At 39.1% G+C, this 13,395-nt stretch overlaps 1 protein-coding gene across 2 annotated transcripts in view; it reads left to right on the forward strand.

Annotated features, from left to right (window-relative positions):
* Positions 1–13,395, forward strand: part of gnai3 (guanine nucleotide binding protein (G protein), alpha inhibiting activity polypeptide 3) — a 66,939-nt gene that overhangs the window by 35,291 nt on the left and 18,253 nt on the right. The gene's annotated exons all lie outside the window — the stretch shown is intronic.

Below are 13,395 nucleotides of genomic sequence, written 5' to 3' on the forward strand. Positions count from 1 at the left end.
TCTAAATAACAATGCTCAGACTGTGAAACAAATATACTAAAGGAATAAATACAGAACCTACAACATCACACTTATGCAAAACTGCTGTTTGTATTTTCACTTTTACACACAGAACATTTAGCAGTATTTTTGGTTTCACTTACTTTCCCGCTGTTGTTCACGTGACACATCTCATTTACGGCGTGTCGTCCAAAGTGTCTAAAACTGGAAGATGTGGATGTCAATCAAACGCGACGGACCAATTAGAATTGACGCAGAGTTGAGATTTTCTGTTAAAGTTCTGTCACGATTTTATATTATTAAAACCTGCTGGATTTTGAAGAGGACGTCTGTGGCTAAACGGGAAATGGTGTAGTTTGTTTTATTTCATAAAACTAATGGATTAATCGTTGAGGATGTGAGATATCCCAGCCGGGACAAGATAGGTTGTCTTTAGGCCGCTCAGAGTTGGGGTTTTGAATACATCATATCGAATCTCAGCTCTGCCTTTCCGAGTAGGCTGGGCGGCTGTATGAACAACGATTGGCTGTTGTTCAGGGTTAGAGGGTTAGAAAGTCGGATCATAGGTCCTTATAACTGGTGCGACTGCACAGGGCTGAGGAATAATGCTGATGGGGGTGTGGCCCTCCATGCACAGTGCCCGTCAAGTGTGAAGGGTCGAATCAGTATAGAGGACACAATCAGGGTAATTGGACACAACTAGATTGGGGGGGAAAATTGGGGGGAAAAGAGGGAAAAAAAAAAAATATATATAATGATTTTTCTTTATCTCAGGTGGGCGATTTATCATTTATAAATGGATTTTTATTGTGTTTAAACAGTGTTTTTAGATGTGGCAGTAGTAGATGATTTTTTTAAATGCTAAAGGTTTAAGTAGGTTATTTACATTAAGCAACAGTATCGGATCGGATTACAAGTTTTTTTCCTTTCAATATCCTATCCAGTGATTTGGGCCGATATCGGACCGATGCCGATACAGAGTATTGGATCGGTGCCAGCCCTAGTTTTTATCATTATGATTTTCTACATGTTTTCAAAGGTTTGTTAATACTAAAACACAAAAGCACCATTTCACCTTTTTAGCATCTTTTTATTTGTTTCTTGAGCTGAGTTTGTGGGTCAGATCCCAAACAGTTGTTAGGCTGTGTTTATGCTTGTTTGTTTCCCCTGGTCCGGATCAACCAAGAAAATGATGTTACATTTTAGTCCTGCTTTGAGTAGCATTTATGCTCACAAATTTACAGTCAAACCAAACCAAACCAAAACAAGTGATGTGTGATGCACATACACTGATCAGCCATAACATTAAAACCACCTCCTTGTTTCTACACTCACTGTCCATTTTATCAGCTCCACTTACCATATAGAAGCACTTTGAAGTTCTACAATTACTGACTGTAGTCCATCTATTTCCTTTCATACTTTTTTAACCTGCTTTCACTTTGTTCTTCAATGATCAGGACCCCCACAGAGCAGGTATTATTTAGGTGGTGGATCTTTCTCAGCACTGCAGTGACAATGACATGGTGGTAGTGTGTTAGTGTGTGTTGTGCTTGTATGAGTGGATCAGACACAGCAGCGCTGCTGGAGTTTTAAAATGCTGTGTCCACTCTATTAGACACTCCTACCTAGTTGGCCCACCTTGTAGATGTAAGGTCAGAGACGATCGCTCATCTATTGCTGCTGTTTGAGTTGGTCACGGTGCGCTGCACACGGGGCGCTGTTGGCTGGATATTTTTTTGGTTGGTGGACTATTCTCCGTCCGGCAGTGACAGTGAGGTGTTTAAAAACTCTGTCAGTGGTGCTGTGTTTTATCCACAAAACATGCAGAGAAATAGATGTACTACAGTTAGTAATTGTAGAACTTTAAAGTGCTTCTATATGGTAAATGGAGCTGATAAATTGGACAATGTGTGTAGAAACAAGGAGGTGGTTTTAATGTTATGGCTGTGTAATGGTGTGTAACATTTTTTACAAATGTATCAGACTTTTTATTTTATTTTTTATAATATACTGTGTGCGCTTGTGTATTAAATGCATTTTCTTCCTTCGGGGATTCCACAATTGATGGAAAAGTGTATTCCACAGCACAGGATCATCTCTCTCTCTCTCTCTCTACAGTACTGTTATATTCTCAGCACACTGTATTTCATACTCTATGAGTTTACCAAACCATGAATGCCCTGGGTTAGTCAGAACAAAGCACCATGCTAGGCTTAATGCACTTATCTGGGTTGTGTATACCTGCTGGTATTTCTATTCCTCAGCAAACACAGTGAGAAGTGATAAAATGCATAAGTATTCAAAACAGCATCAGAAATTCTTTTGCTGCACATTTACCTTTATAATGCTAATTGTTTTTAATGCACTCTGTTCTCTTGTGGAGCGTTTAGTGACATTATGTCATGTGTTTGGTTTGTTTAGATGTTTTTAGTTTGTATTGTGTTCACATCTGTAATGAATTGCACCAGAATTATTTAGGAAACAGTCCAAGACCCCCCTGCTTGTGCATTCTTGGTCCGCTTATTTGGAGCAATCACACCAGGATCAACTCGGCGTTTGCTCAGCTATCGAAACTCGGCTCTCAATCGCTATGTGTGAACTACTCAACAACCCTATTAGAGCGGCTCCGAAGAGGGATATCTAGCTTGTCAGATATCTGGATCCGAGTCGCCCAGCTAGCAATGAGTGCTATGTTGAACAGCCAATGAGAATGCAAGATACGGTGTAAGGGGAAACGCAGGGGAGAAGTTGTAAAAAGGGGGGGCAGAGGCATAATATAGTTTATATCAGAATACATCGGCACACACACACAAGTTTTACAGTATTTCTGACCTGATCGTTCTCTACAAAACAAAACACCAACGTTGCATTGCAAAGTATTTATTAACCTCCAACTCACTATAAAACAATCCATACTGTTCGTGTAGCCAAATCCACTCGGATTCATTTCTTTTTTCTCCTTGATTTTATGCTGCACATCAGCGCACAAACTTTGTTCGCTCGCTACTTGTTGACGTGCATTTTTGGACGTGGTATCATTAAACCTCTCGTCACTTCTCGCGTTTGTTTTCGTGACAAAACGTAGTTCAGGAGACCAGAGGATCTCACTTGCGATTCCAGTTGGTGATAGATGGTGTAGTGTAAAACCCCCTATCGCCGATCAGTCGTGTAGTGTGAAATACACACCGACTTGAAAGACTCCCGATTACTAGAGATCCAGTCATGTAGTGTGAACTGTACAGCGACCTGACGACTTGGAAAGTCGTGTAGTGTGAACCTGGCATAAGCTATTGAGGGTTAAGGGCCTTGCTCAAGGGCCCAACAGCAGCAACCTGGAAGTGGTGAGTACCTTAACCACGAGGCTACAACTGACAAAGATGACAAGTATAAACACAACATTATTTTCTACTTTTTGGCATCAGGTAATGAACAAAATCCTGGTACCTACCTACCATGTAGTGCTTTATATAGCCAATATGAGGTTGTTTAGGATTTGCCCCACTGGCTGGCACTACTAACAAGTTACATATTAATGTAGGTTATGTGTGTATAAGCCTTTATAATTAAAAATATTTGATTTTATAGTTTCGGAGCTAATATGTAGGGATTTTTCTAAAGCTTAATTTTTTCCTATCCACATAAAAAAAGTTAAAGTGATTACATTTACATTCTGCATTTAGCAGATACCTTTATCCAAAGCGACTTTCAGTACTGTGACGGTATATTGTCTAAGCCAGTGGTTCTCAAACTGTGGTACGCGTACCACTGGTGGTACGTGAAGCAGCACGAGGTGGTACGCCAGATAATCTCGGAAAAGTAATTACATGCACCGAAAAAAATAATTAATAATAATAAATAAAAAAATAACATGTGTAAATTACTAATAAAATTCTTATAATTCTGTTTTAATAAAATCAGTTGAATTAAAACAAATCGTATTCAAACTAATGTGTTAGTTAAAACATTCGGGGCTACGCAGACACCGTACTTCATTACGTCTATACTTCACGTTCGCGGTTTCCATCTGGAAATTTCCGAAACGTTATCAGTAAAGTTATCAGTACAGTTATCAGTAAAGTTATCAGTAGATCTCTCGCTTTTATCAGATCAGATCTGCGTTTGAAGCTCACTGATCTCGTTCCTGGCTGCTCCGCTAAACAGACGCATCCCACTCACTCACATGCCGATTCTATTGAACGGATCTTTGAAATGAACGAAAGGAGCCGAATCTTTTATTTCTGCACAATTCTTATCGGCTGTAATCCACCCATTCAGCTTCCATCAGTAAAGGGGAATTAATCGTAAATCGTAATAAAGGCTGTGTATTGTCGATATTCAAATCCGAAACACTTTCAGTATTGCGGAGAGCGAGACACACACACACACACACACACAGAGAGAGAGAGAGAGAGAGAGAGAGAGCTGGTAGTATAATTACAAATAATTGAGAAATAAACTATAAACTTGTTTAATTCTGTTAAATCTGATTATTTCAATGTGCTTATGTTTTAAAGCAGAAACAAACACAGTCACATCTCTGTACAAGAGAGGATTTTTCTGAAACTTAATGAAATGCAACCACAGTCTGCCTCTTCCCTGTAGTGTTTTTGCCTTTTGAAATTAATCTTTCTTATTTAAGTGATGTTTGAATTAGCCCTACATTTAATGCAAATTTGATGTTAATATCGAGGGTGTCTTACCTAGTTTACCTAGTAGCGTGAAGAGTCACTTTTTGAACGGCTCTAATTAGGTGTGTGTGTATATATATACACACACACCTAATTAATGTGAGCCTTATGTGGTTCTGTGATGAGAAACATAGGTGGTACCTGGAAGTTTCGGTTTGATAATGGGTGGTACTCGGTCTAAAAAGTTTGAGAACCACTGGTCTAAGCAATTGGCAACCTGGTAGTGGTGGGGCTTGAACCAGTGACCTTTCGATTACTAGTTCGTTTCCTTAACCACTGGGCTACAATTGCCTTACACTGTAGATTCATTTACCTTGGACAGCGTAGTTATGTTTTTAGCAGTTGTAAAACCTTATAGATGTCTGTCTATCCTTGTCAGTGATCTTTCACTTGTGATCACTAGTTCAAGACTTAAAATATTAGTACATTGACTTTTAATATTAATATTAATAAATGTGGCAGCGTTGCTGTAAAATCTCTTATTTTGTCCACCGTCTGTGCCGATTTTTATTCAGATTTGATGTTGATTTTAAAATCTTACATCATGTTTTAGTGTTGCTTTTATTGTATGTGATTCATATATTTACCATATCTTTGTTCTTTACCTGTATAAATTGAGGTCATTGAACGTGGTGAATCAAACAGGAATACTGTAGACGTCTTAATACTGCTTGTCTCTGAAGAGGCTGGATTATTTATTTAACATCAATATTGTGTTTCACGGTTGATGGGAGGTTATTGCTCTCCTGGGGATGCGAGCCTCAGGCTGCTCTATAGCTGATCTGTGTAATAGCAGAGGCAAGAACCACAATACAAACGCCACCTCCACATAACATGTAATTACAGGAACTATGCAGCTATTCACACACCCATGCAAACCGTTCACAGATGTTTATGGGAAGTGTTCTGTGACCACTGTGCTTATTTACAGTAAGGGAACTCTCAGTGAGCTATGAGCATGATATATGCTTATTACAATAGCTTACCAAAAAAGGTTCTCGCTCACTCACATGTAATTCAGCTCAGATTGTTTTACAGTTGGAAAAGTATTGCAATTGTAAAATACACCAACACTGTTCTGACAACTTTTTAGCATTCATGAATGTTTCCCAACTGATAGCAATTACATTAACACCAGTACAGTAGGATAAATACATACATTTTAATACAGATGGGTGGTAATGGCTTTTCAACCACTTGAACTTCCACCACTTCTAAAACATGACAAAATACAACAAACATCAAAATTCCCTCGACAGATATAATATAGCCACTAGGGATGTAACGATACACTCTACCCACAATGCAATACGAATTACGATACTGGGTTCATGATACGATTTTTTCCCAATTTTTTTTAACAAAATGAAATGAAAGACAAATTATGACGGTTTCCTTTTATTATTTCTCTTTAAAAAAATAAAAAATAAAATACTGTATTTGTGCTTATCTTTTATTTATCTAAATAATTATTGCCCTTTTATTTCTGAGGTAGGTACAGACTATGCCAAATGATGCTTATTGTGTAAAAGAACTGAAATGAAATTTAAAACAAATCCAACATTATATAAATAAATAATACAAATAAAGGACGTATCCTCACATAAATACATTTGGCTGGAAAATCCCCCTACCTGGCAACTTTGTGAAGTGCCGTCAACCAGGTGAGGTGAATAGCGCCAGTGCCCTCTGCTGTTTAAAGTGAATATCGATTCATCTTAAATGAATAACCGATTCGAATCGTGGCACATGTGCACCGATTTTTAACTGTCTTGTGGTGCATCGTTACATCCCTAACAGCCACTAAAAAATACTTATATGAAGGAAATATGGCAAACTGAATGGAACACACAGACTACAAACAACCTCAGTGAAATACACCCAAAAATCAACATTAATTCAAGGACACACCAAGGACGACGCACAGACACAAGATGCAGAATCTGCCACACCAGAATAACCCACCAACACCTGTTAAAAGGAGAAAATCCCCAACCTGTTAAATCTGCCAAACACCTATTATGATAAAGCTCATCCTGATAGAATTCTCCAAATACACCAAGAAAACAAACAAGTGCACATGCCTGAAACCATAAAAGAAATTCTTACACAAGACAAATTTATCTATCTACCTATCCATCCATCCATTCATCCATTTATCCATCCAGCCACCCACAAACCCAGTCATCCATCCACCCACAATCCATCCAACCATCCATTAGTCCATCCACCCACCCACTCCTATCCTATCCTATCCTATCCTATCCATCTATCTAAACATGGCATTAAAATCCAAACAAACAACCACTTTTCCAACCAGAATTGTAAATAATTAATAAATGGTTAGAGGTCCACAAAGTTGAATCAGTTCATCTGGACACAAGTTTGTTGTAGAGATATGTTTCGTCACTCAATCCGAATGACTTCTTCAGTCTTCAGCTCAGACTGAAGAAGTCATTCGGATTGAGTGACGAAACGTATCTCTACAACAAACTTGTGTCCAGATGAACTGATTCAACTTTGTGGATTTGTGTACCTGGATTATTGAGCATGCATCAACAAATGGTTAGAGGGTTTTCTACCTATTTTAATCAGTAAGATCTTTCTCAAAAGTATTTTACAGTAACACAGGGTTTTTTATTTCTTTGTCCTGATGCGATTGCTAAGGCTAGCAGATTTGTTTGTGTGACTTCAGGAGAATACTCTTCATGTTGTTTTTCAGGGATGTTTAAGGTCTTGGAAATCTTCTTATACCCGTTGTCCTTTTGGTGCAATGGAATTATCTCCACTCTCATATTTGGTAGCAGCTGAATCTCTGGATGGTGTTTATATAACACATAACAGCTGAAGCAAATTATGGGTTGTTATTGAGTTCCAATAATTTTATCATGTTGTAACCCAACTTTAGGTCATACAGACTAGCAGTAGGTTTAAAGATCAGCAATATAATGTAGGGATTTAATAATTGTGACATGGCAACCTGCTTCATTATTCATTTTCTTTGTTCATTTGCTGCATCATTCAACTTAAAACAGTTAATTTAATGCAAAACATGGTTGTGTAGAAAAGTTTATTAATCCTTATTTTCTTGGGATTCTTTTGAAGTAAAATAAATGAAATATTAAAAAAAACATGCATAATGTAGTTTAGGTATTAATGTAATGCAGCCCTGGTCTCATTTAGCTTCCCTCAGCCAAAGAAAAATCTGCTTAATGCTTATACATGTAAGACAAGTTATGAGACAGAATACCGCTCTAGCATCACATTTAAATTTGAGAATATTAGCTTGATTGTTTAATTAGCTTAACTCATCATTTTTGGCCTATTATGCATGTAAAATTTGTTTAAAACCTCTCAGAAATTAGTGATCTGATTAAGCTAATATGAACCTAATGTCAGATGAAGAACTTATCTGTTGTATTAGGAATAGTAGTGAGAGAAGTAACTTTAAACCCTGCAGGCTATTGAGTTTCAGGACTGTACTTAAGGAAAATTAGGGGTCCAAGTGGTTACTGGCACAATCATGCCGCTGGCGTTTGGATTGGTCTGGATCAGTGTAGCGGTAGTGGTAGGGAATTTCCCCACTTATACATTTGTCATAGGAAAAGAATGCTATAAGTACTTGAGATGGCATTCTTGCTCTCCAGGTACGTTTGGCGCCTGTCATGTTATCATGTATCAGGTCCGTGTATAACTCTTTTCTGGTATTTTACTTAAAATCTTGGTACTTTAAATCATGTCCACAAGCAGAAATGGAGGCAAGATGCCTAATGCTTTGGTTTAGACTTGGCCCTAAATACGAGTCCAAAATGAAGAACTAATGGAAAACTGTTTTGATGTAATAAAAAACTCATTGTGGTTTCAGTGCAGTAAAGTTCCATTTTTCCTTAGTGTACAAAAAAGGATGTTTCCATTCAAGACTTTATTTTATCAGTTTCCTGAGGTCACTTGCATTTGGTTTGGACTTTGGTCAAACTGTGATACTGCAATCTATGTAATAATTTTATATACATATTAGGATTTTTGTCCTAATGAATTTTAGCTGATTTTTTTTGTCTTGCCTTTTGTCACCTGATTTTTTTTACACTAGTACCAGCCTCAGAACAGCCCACAATAATCAAAATACAGAGCATCATAAAAGAACTCACTCACCAAAAAGTTCCCCTTTTTTCTTGCCTTTTGTTGCCTGTTTTTTTGTGGTCTGATTTTTAGTGGTTATTCAGTCATTCATTGGCTGTTTTATATTCATTGTCTATTGTATACTGCTTTATTTGATTAAGAATAGCGGTGGGTCCGATTCACAGGGCGAAAGATAGAAAACACTTTGGACAGGTCGCCAGCACATCACATGGCAAACACATTCACATACACATACCTAGATGGGATTTAATATCTACAGTTGGGCTGTTGAAGAAAACTGGAGCACCCTAGGACAGTGGTCCCCAACCATCGGGCCGCGGACCGGTACTGGTCTGTGGGTAATTTATTACCGGGCCGCACAGAAAGAATAAATAATTAGAGATGGTTACAAGAGCAGTTAAATTTCCAATACTCTTTGGGTGTTTTTGTCCCCAATCACCACTAGTTGGGAGCAGCGTCTTGTTGCAGTGAAAAAGCTCAGGATTCACTCAGATTTTCCATTCTATAGTTATTCTATTTTAAATCCTCCTGCCCCCGCCTGTCTGTGAAATTACATCTTATATGAAACTGGTCCATGGTGCAAAAAAGGTTGGGGACCGCTGCCCTAGGAAACACATGAAGACACGGCCACTCCGCCTGGGAATTGAACCCAGGATCTTCTTGCTGTGAGATGACAGTGCTACCCACTGAGCCATCTGTTTAGTGCTTATGCTGCTGCAACAACTACATACAATTATATCAGTTCAGTCATTACTGTCTTTGCAGCTGCTATTAAAGCATCTTATTAAAATTTGCTTATAAAAACACCACTAAAGATGCATCTTTGTTTGAGGACAAGGGTGGCATGCTGGCTAAGCGGGTAGCACTGTCGCCTCACAGCAAGAAGTTCCTGGGATCGATCCCCAGGTGAAGCGGTCTGAGTACATTCTGTGTGGCGTTTGCATGTTCTCCCCGTGTCCGTGTGGGTTCCTCCAGGAGCTCCGGTTTCCTCCCACAGTCCAAAGACATGCAAGTGAGGTGAATTGGAGACACTAAATTGTCCATGACTGTGTTTGATATAACCTTGTGAACTGATGAATCTTGTGTAATGAGTAACTATCATTTCTGTCATGAATGTAACCAAAGTGAAAAAACATGATGTTAAAATGCTGATAAACACTAGTTGAGGACAACTGTTAACCAAACAACTATATAGCATCCCACAAAAATGTGAGCTGAGTTAAGTTTAACAAGGCATCATAAAAAAATAACCCTCGACAGATAATAAATACCTACATCAAGGGAAAATGGCAAACTGAATGGAACACAGACTACAAACGAACTCCGTAAAATTCACCCAAACATCAACATTAAACCAAGAACAAACCAAGGGCGACGCACAGACCAAGACATTCACACAAGATGCAGAATCGGCCACACCAGAATAACCCACCAACACCTGATAAAAGGAGAAAATCACCAACCTGTTAAATCTGCCAAACACCTATTACAATAAAACTCATCCTGATAGAATGCTCAAGGGAAAGAAACAAGTGCACATGCCTGAAACCATAAAAGAAATTCTTACACAAGACAACACACGAACAGTTTTCATCTCACAGCCATAAAAGTGAAAATATAAAATGCACAATAAGCAGACTCAAACATAATACTGATCATGCCATAAAATGACACTAATATGTGTTAAACATGGCGTTAAAATCAACAAACAACAAGGCGTCACATTTAATTTAATAAAAAAACAGCTTAATGTAGCAAATTTGGCAGTAATGTCGAACAGGACGCTGAACACAAGCACTGTCAGTGGAAGCAGTTCATTGTTTTTGCAGCTCTAGTGATTATAAAAACTGAGTATTATGTATTTTTGGCTGAGGCAGATTCTGAGGCAAAATCAGCAGGGATTTCTGTGCTTGCAAAACGATGACTAGGGCTACAGTTAAAAATGCATCTTACCAAAACATTAAATCATCTTTATTCAAAAAATGCTGTGAGTGGCTGGAGTCTAAACGTATAAGAAGCTTTTTTTTAACATCATCAGGATGGATTTTTCTTATATATTCTTGTAAAGATTATATGTAAGAGCAAAATTAAATCATAAAAATGTGACGATGGTATAAAGGCATGCAGGCTGGGATTTGCAAAGAAAGAATTTCATTGTATTGTACACATGTATACACCGATCAGCCATAACATTAAAACCACCTCTTTGTTTCTACACTCACTGTCCATTTTATCAGCTCCACTTACCATATAGAAGCACTTTAAAGTTCTACAATTACTGACTGTAGTCCATCTGTTTCTCTGCATGCTTTGTTATCCCCCTTTCATGCTGTTCTTTAATGGTCAGGACCGCCACAGGACCACTACAGAGTAGGTATTATTTGGGTGGTGGATCATTCTCAGCACTGCAGTGACAATGACATGGTGGTGGTGTGTTAGTGTGTGTTGTGCTGGTATGAGTGGATCAGACACAGCAGCGCTGATGGAGTTTTTCAACACCTCACTGTCACTGCTGGACTGAGAATAGTCCACCAACCAAAAATATCCAGCCAACAGCACCCCGTGGGCAGCGTCCTGTGACCACCGATGAAGGTCTAGAAGTTGACCAACTCAAACAGCAGCAATAGATGAGTGATCGTCTCTGACTTTACACTTACAAGGTGGACCAACTAGGTAGGAGTGTCTAATAGAGTGGACAGTGAGTGGCCACTCATACCAGCACAACACACACTAACACACCACCACCATGTCATTGTCACTGCAGTGCTGAGAATGAACCACCACCTAAATAATACCTGCTCTGTGGTGGTCCTGTGGGGGTCCTGACCATTGAAGAACAGGGTGAAAACAGGCTAAAAAAGTATGTAGAGAAATAGATGGACTACAGTCAGTAATTGTAGAACTACAAAGTGCTTTTATATGGTAAGTGGAGCTAATAAAATGGTCAGTGAGTGTAGAAACCAGGAGGTGGTTTTAATGTTATGGCTGATTGGTGCATGTACAGTATATATGATAAATAATAGCATTCTATTCTACTCTTGTAAAACAGGTTTGAGGAAATACATTTGCATAACTGAAGGTTAATTAATGCTGTGTGTTGAAGCACATTCTCCTCAAACGACTTAGTACCTCACACCTGATTTAATTTAAACTGAGCTAAACTTTAGCACTGCTGAGTTACATGCAGAAATTAAAACATTAAAAAACATGAGTTGTATTGTTATTAATGAGAGTCAAGATAGTGCTACCCTGTTTATTAATGGAAAAGATTCAACATATGCCACTGGTGATCAGATATTTTTTAAGAATGGTGGAGCATTCCGCCCACAGTAATAACACTAAATTGATTTTGAAATGTGGGGTTCCAGTAGAGATGTTTGGTAGTGTGTTGACTGGTTTAAGGGTCTTGTTATAGCGTGTGCTACTAATGCAGCTTCAGGGTCTTACACAGCTGGTGTTAGTATGAGTGTGAGGGCGGCACGGTGGCTCAGTGAGGAGCACTGTCACCTCACAGCAAGAAGGTCCTGGGTTCAATCCTGAGGTGGGGCGGTCCGGGTCCTGTGTGGAGTTTGCATGTTCTCCCCATGTCTGTGTGGGTTTCCTCTGGGAGCTCCGGTTTCCTCTCACAGTCCAAAGACATGCAAGTGACGTGAATTGGAGATACTGAATTGTCCATGACTGTGTTTAATATTAAACTTGTGAACTGACGAGTAACTACCTGTTCTGTCATGAATGTAATCAAAGTGTGTAAAACATGACGTTAAAATCCTAATAAATAAATAGTATGAGTGTGTCATAGTAGTGTTTAGTGCATGTTGGAGGTTATTTTGGAAGTTTGTGGTGATGGTACAAGTGTATCAGGGTTTAGTGGGTGGTTCTGGTACGAGCAATGCAATTACTTAATTTCATCAGTTGCAATGCATTGTGTACTTTTCTTTTGTTAACAAAACAGCACTGAGCTTCTTAATGCTCATAGAGAGTAAAACATACAATGAAATGTGATGTAATCTAAGAGCTCTCCTCAGTTTAAGTTCTGTCTAGATTTCTTGGTCCTTTTTTGTGATCTCTCGTCTTCAGCTCACCCTTCAGGTTTACATCAGGGAATTAGGGTGGCCACAGAGAAAGATTGATGCTGTGGTCATTTCGCTGTACTGTGTTTCAGTGGCTAATTATTGGCAGATCTGTTTTTCTCAGATCCCCCCCCCCCCAATTTCCTCCCCTAATCTAGTCGTATCCAATTACCCTGGTTGCATTACGCTTCACCTTTACCAATACAACCCTCCGCTGCTGACTCAGGAGCTTTGCAACTGACACACCCCCCCTCCGACACGTGTGCAGTAGCCGACGGCATCTTTTCACCCACATGAGGTGAGTTCATATGCGGATCAGCTTTGTGTACGAAGAGCCACACCCTGATCAACACATTCTCCCCCAACTCTGAGCAGGCGGCATAAATCAGCCAGCAGAGGTCGTAATTGCCTCAGTTATGAGGAATCCCTATCCGGCTCACACCCTGTATGAACAACAGCCAATCGTTGTTCGTGTAGATGACCAGCCCAGCCGA

This window comes from Trichomycterus rosablanca, chromosome 7 (assembly GCF_030014385.1).
Source record: "Trichomycterus rosablanca isolate fTriRos1 chromosome 7, fTriRos1.hap1, whole genome shotgun sequence".
NCBI classification, from domain to species: Eukaryota; Metazoa; Chordata; class Actinopteri; order Siluriformes; family Trichomycteridae; genus Trichomycterus; species Trichomycterus rosablanca.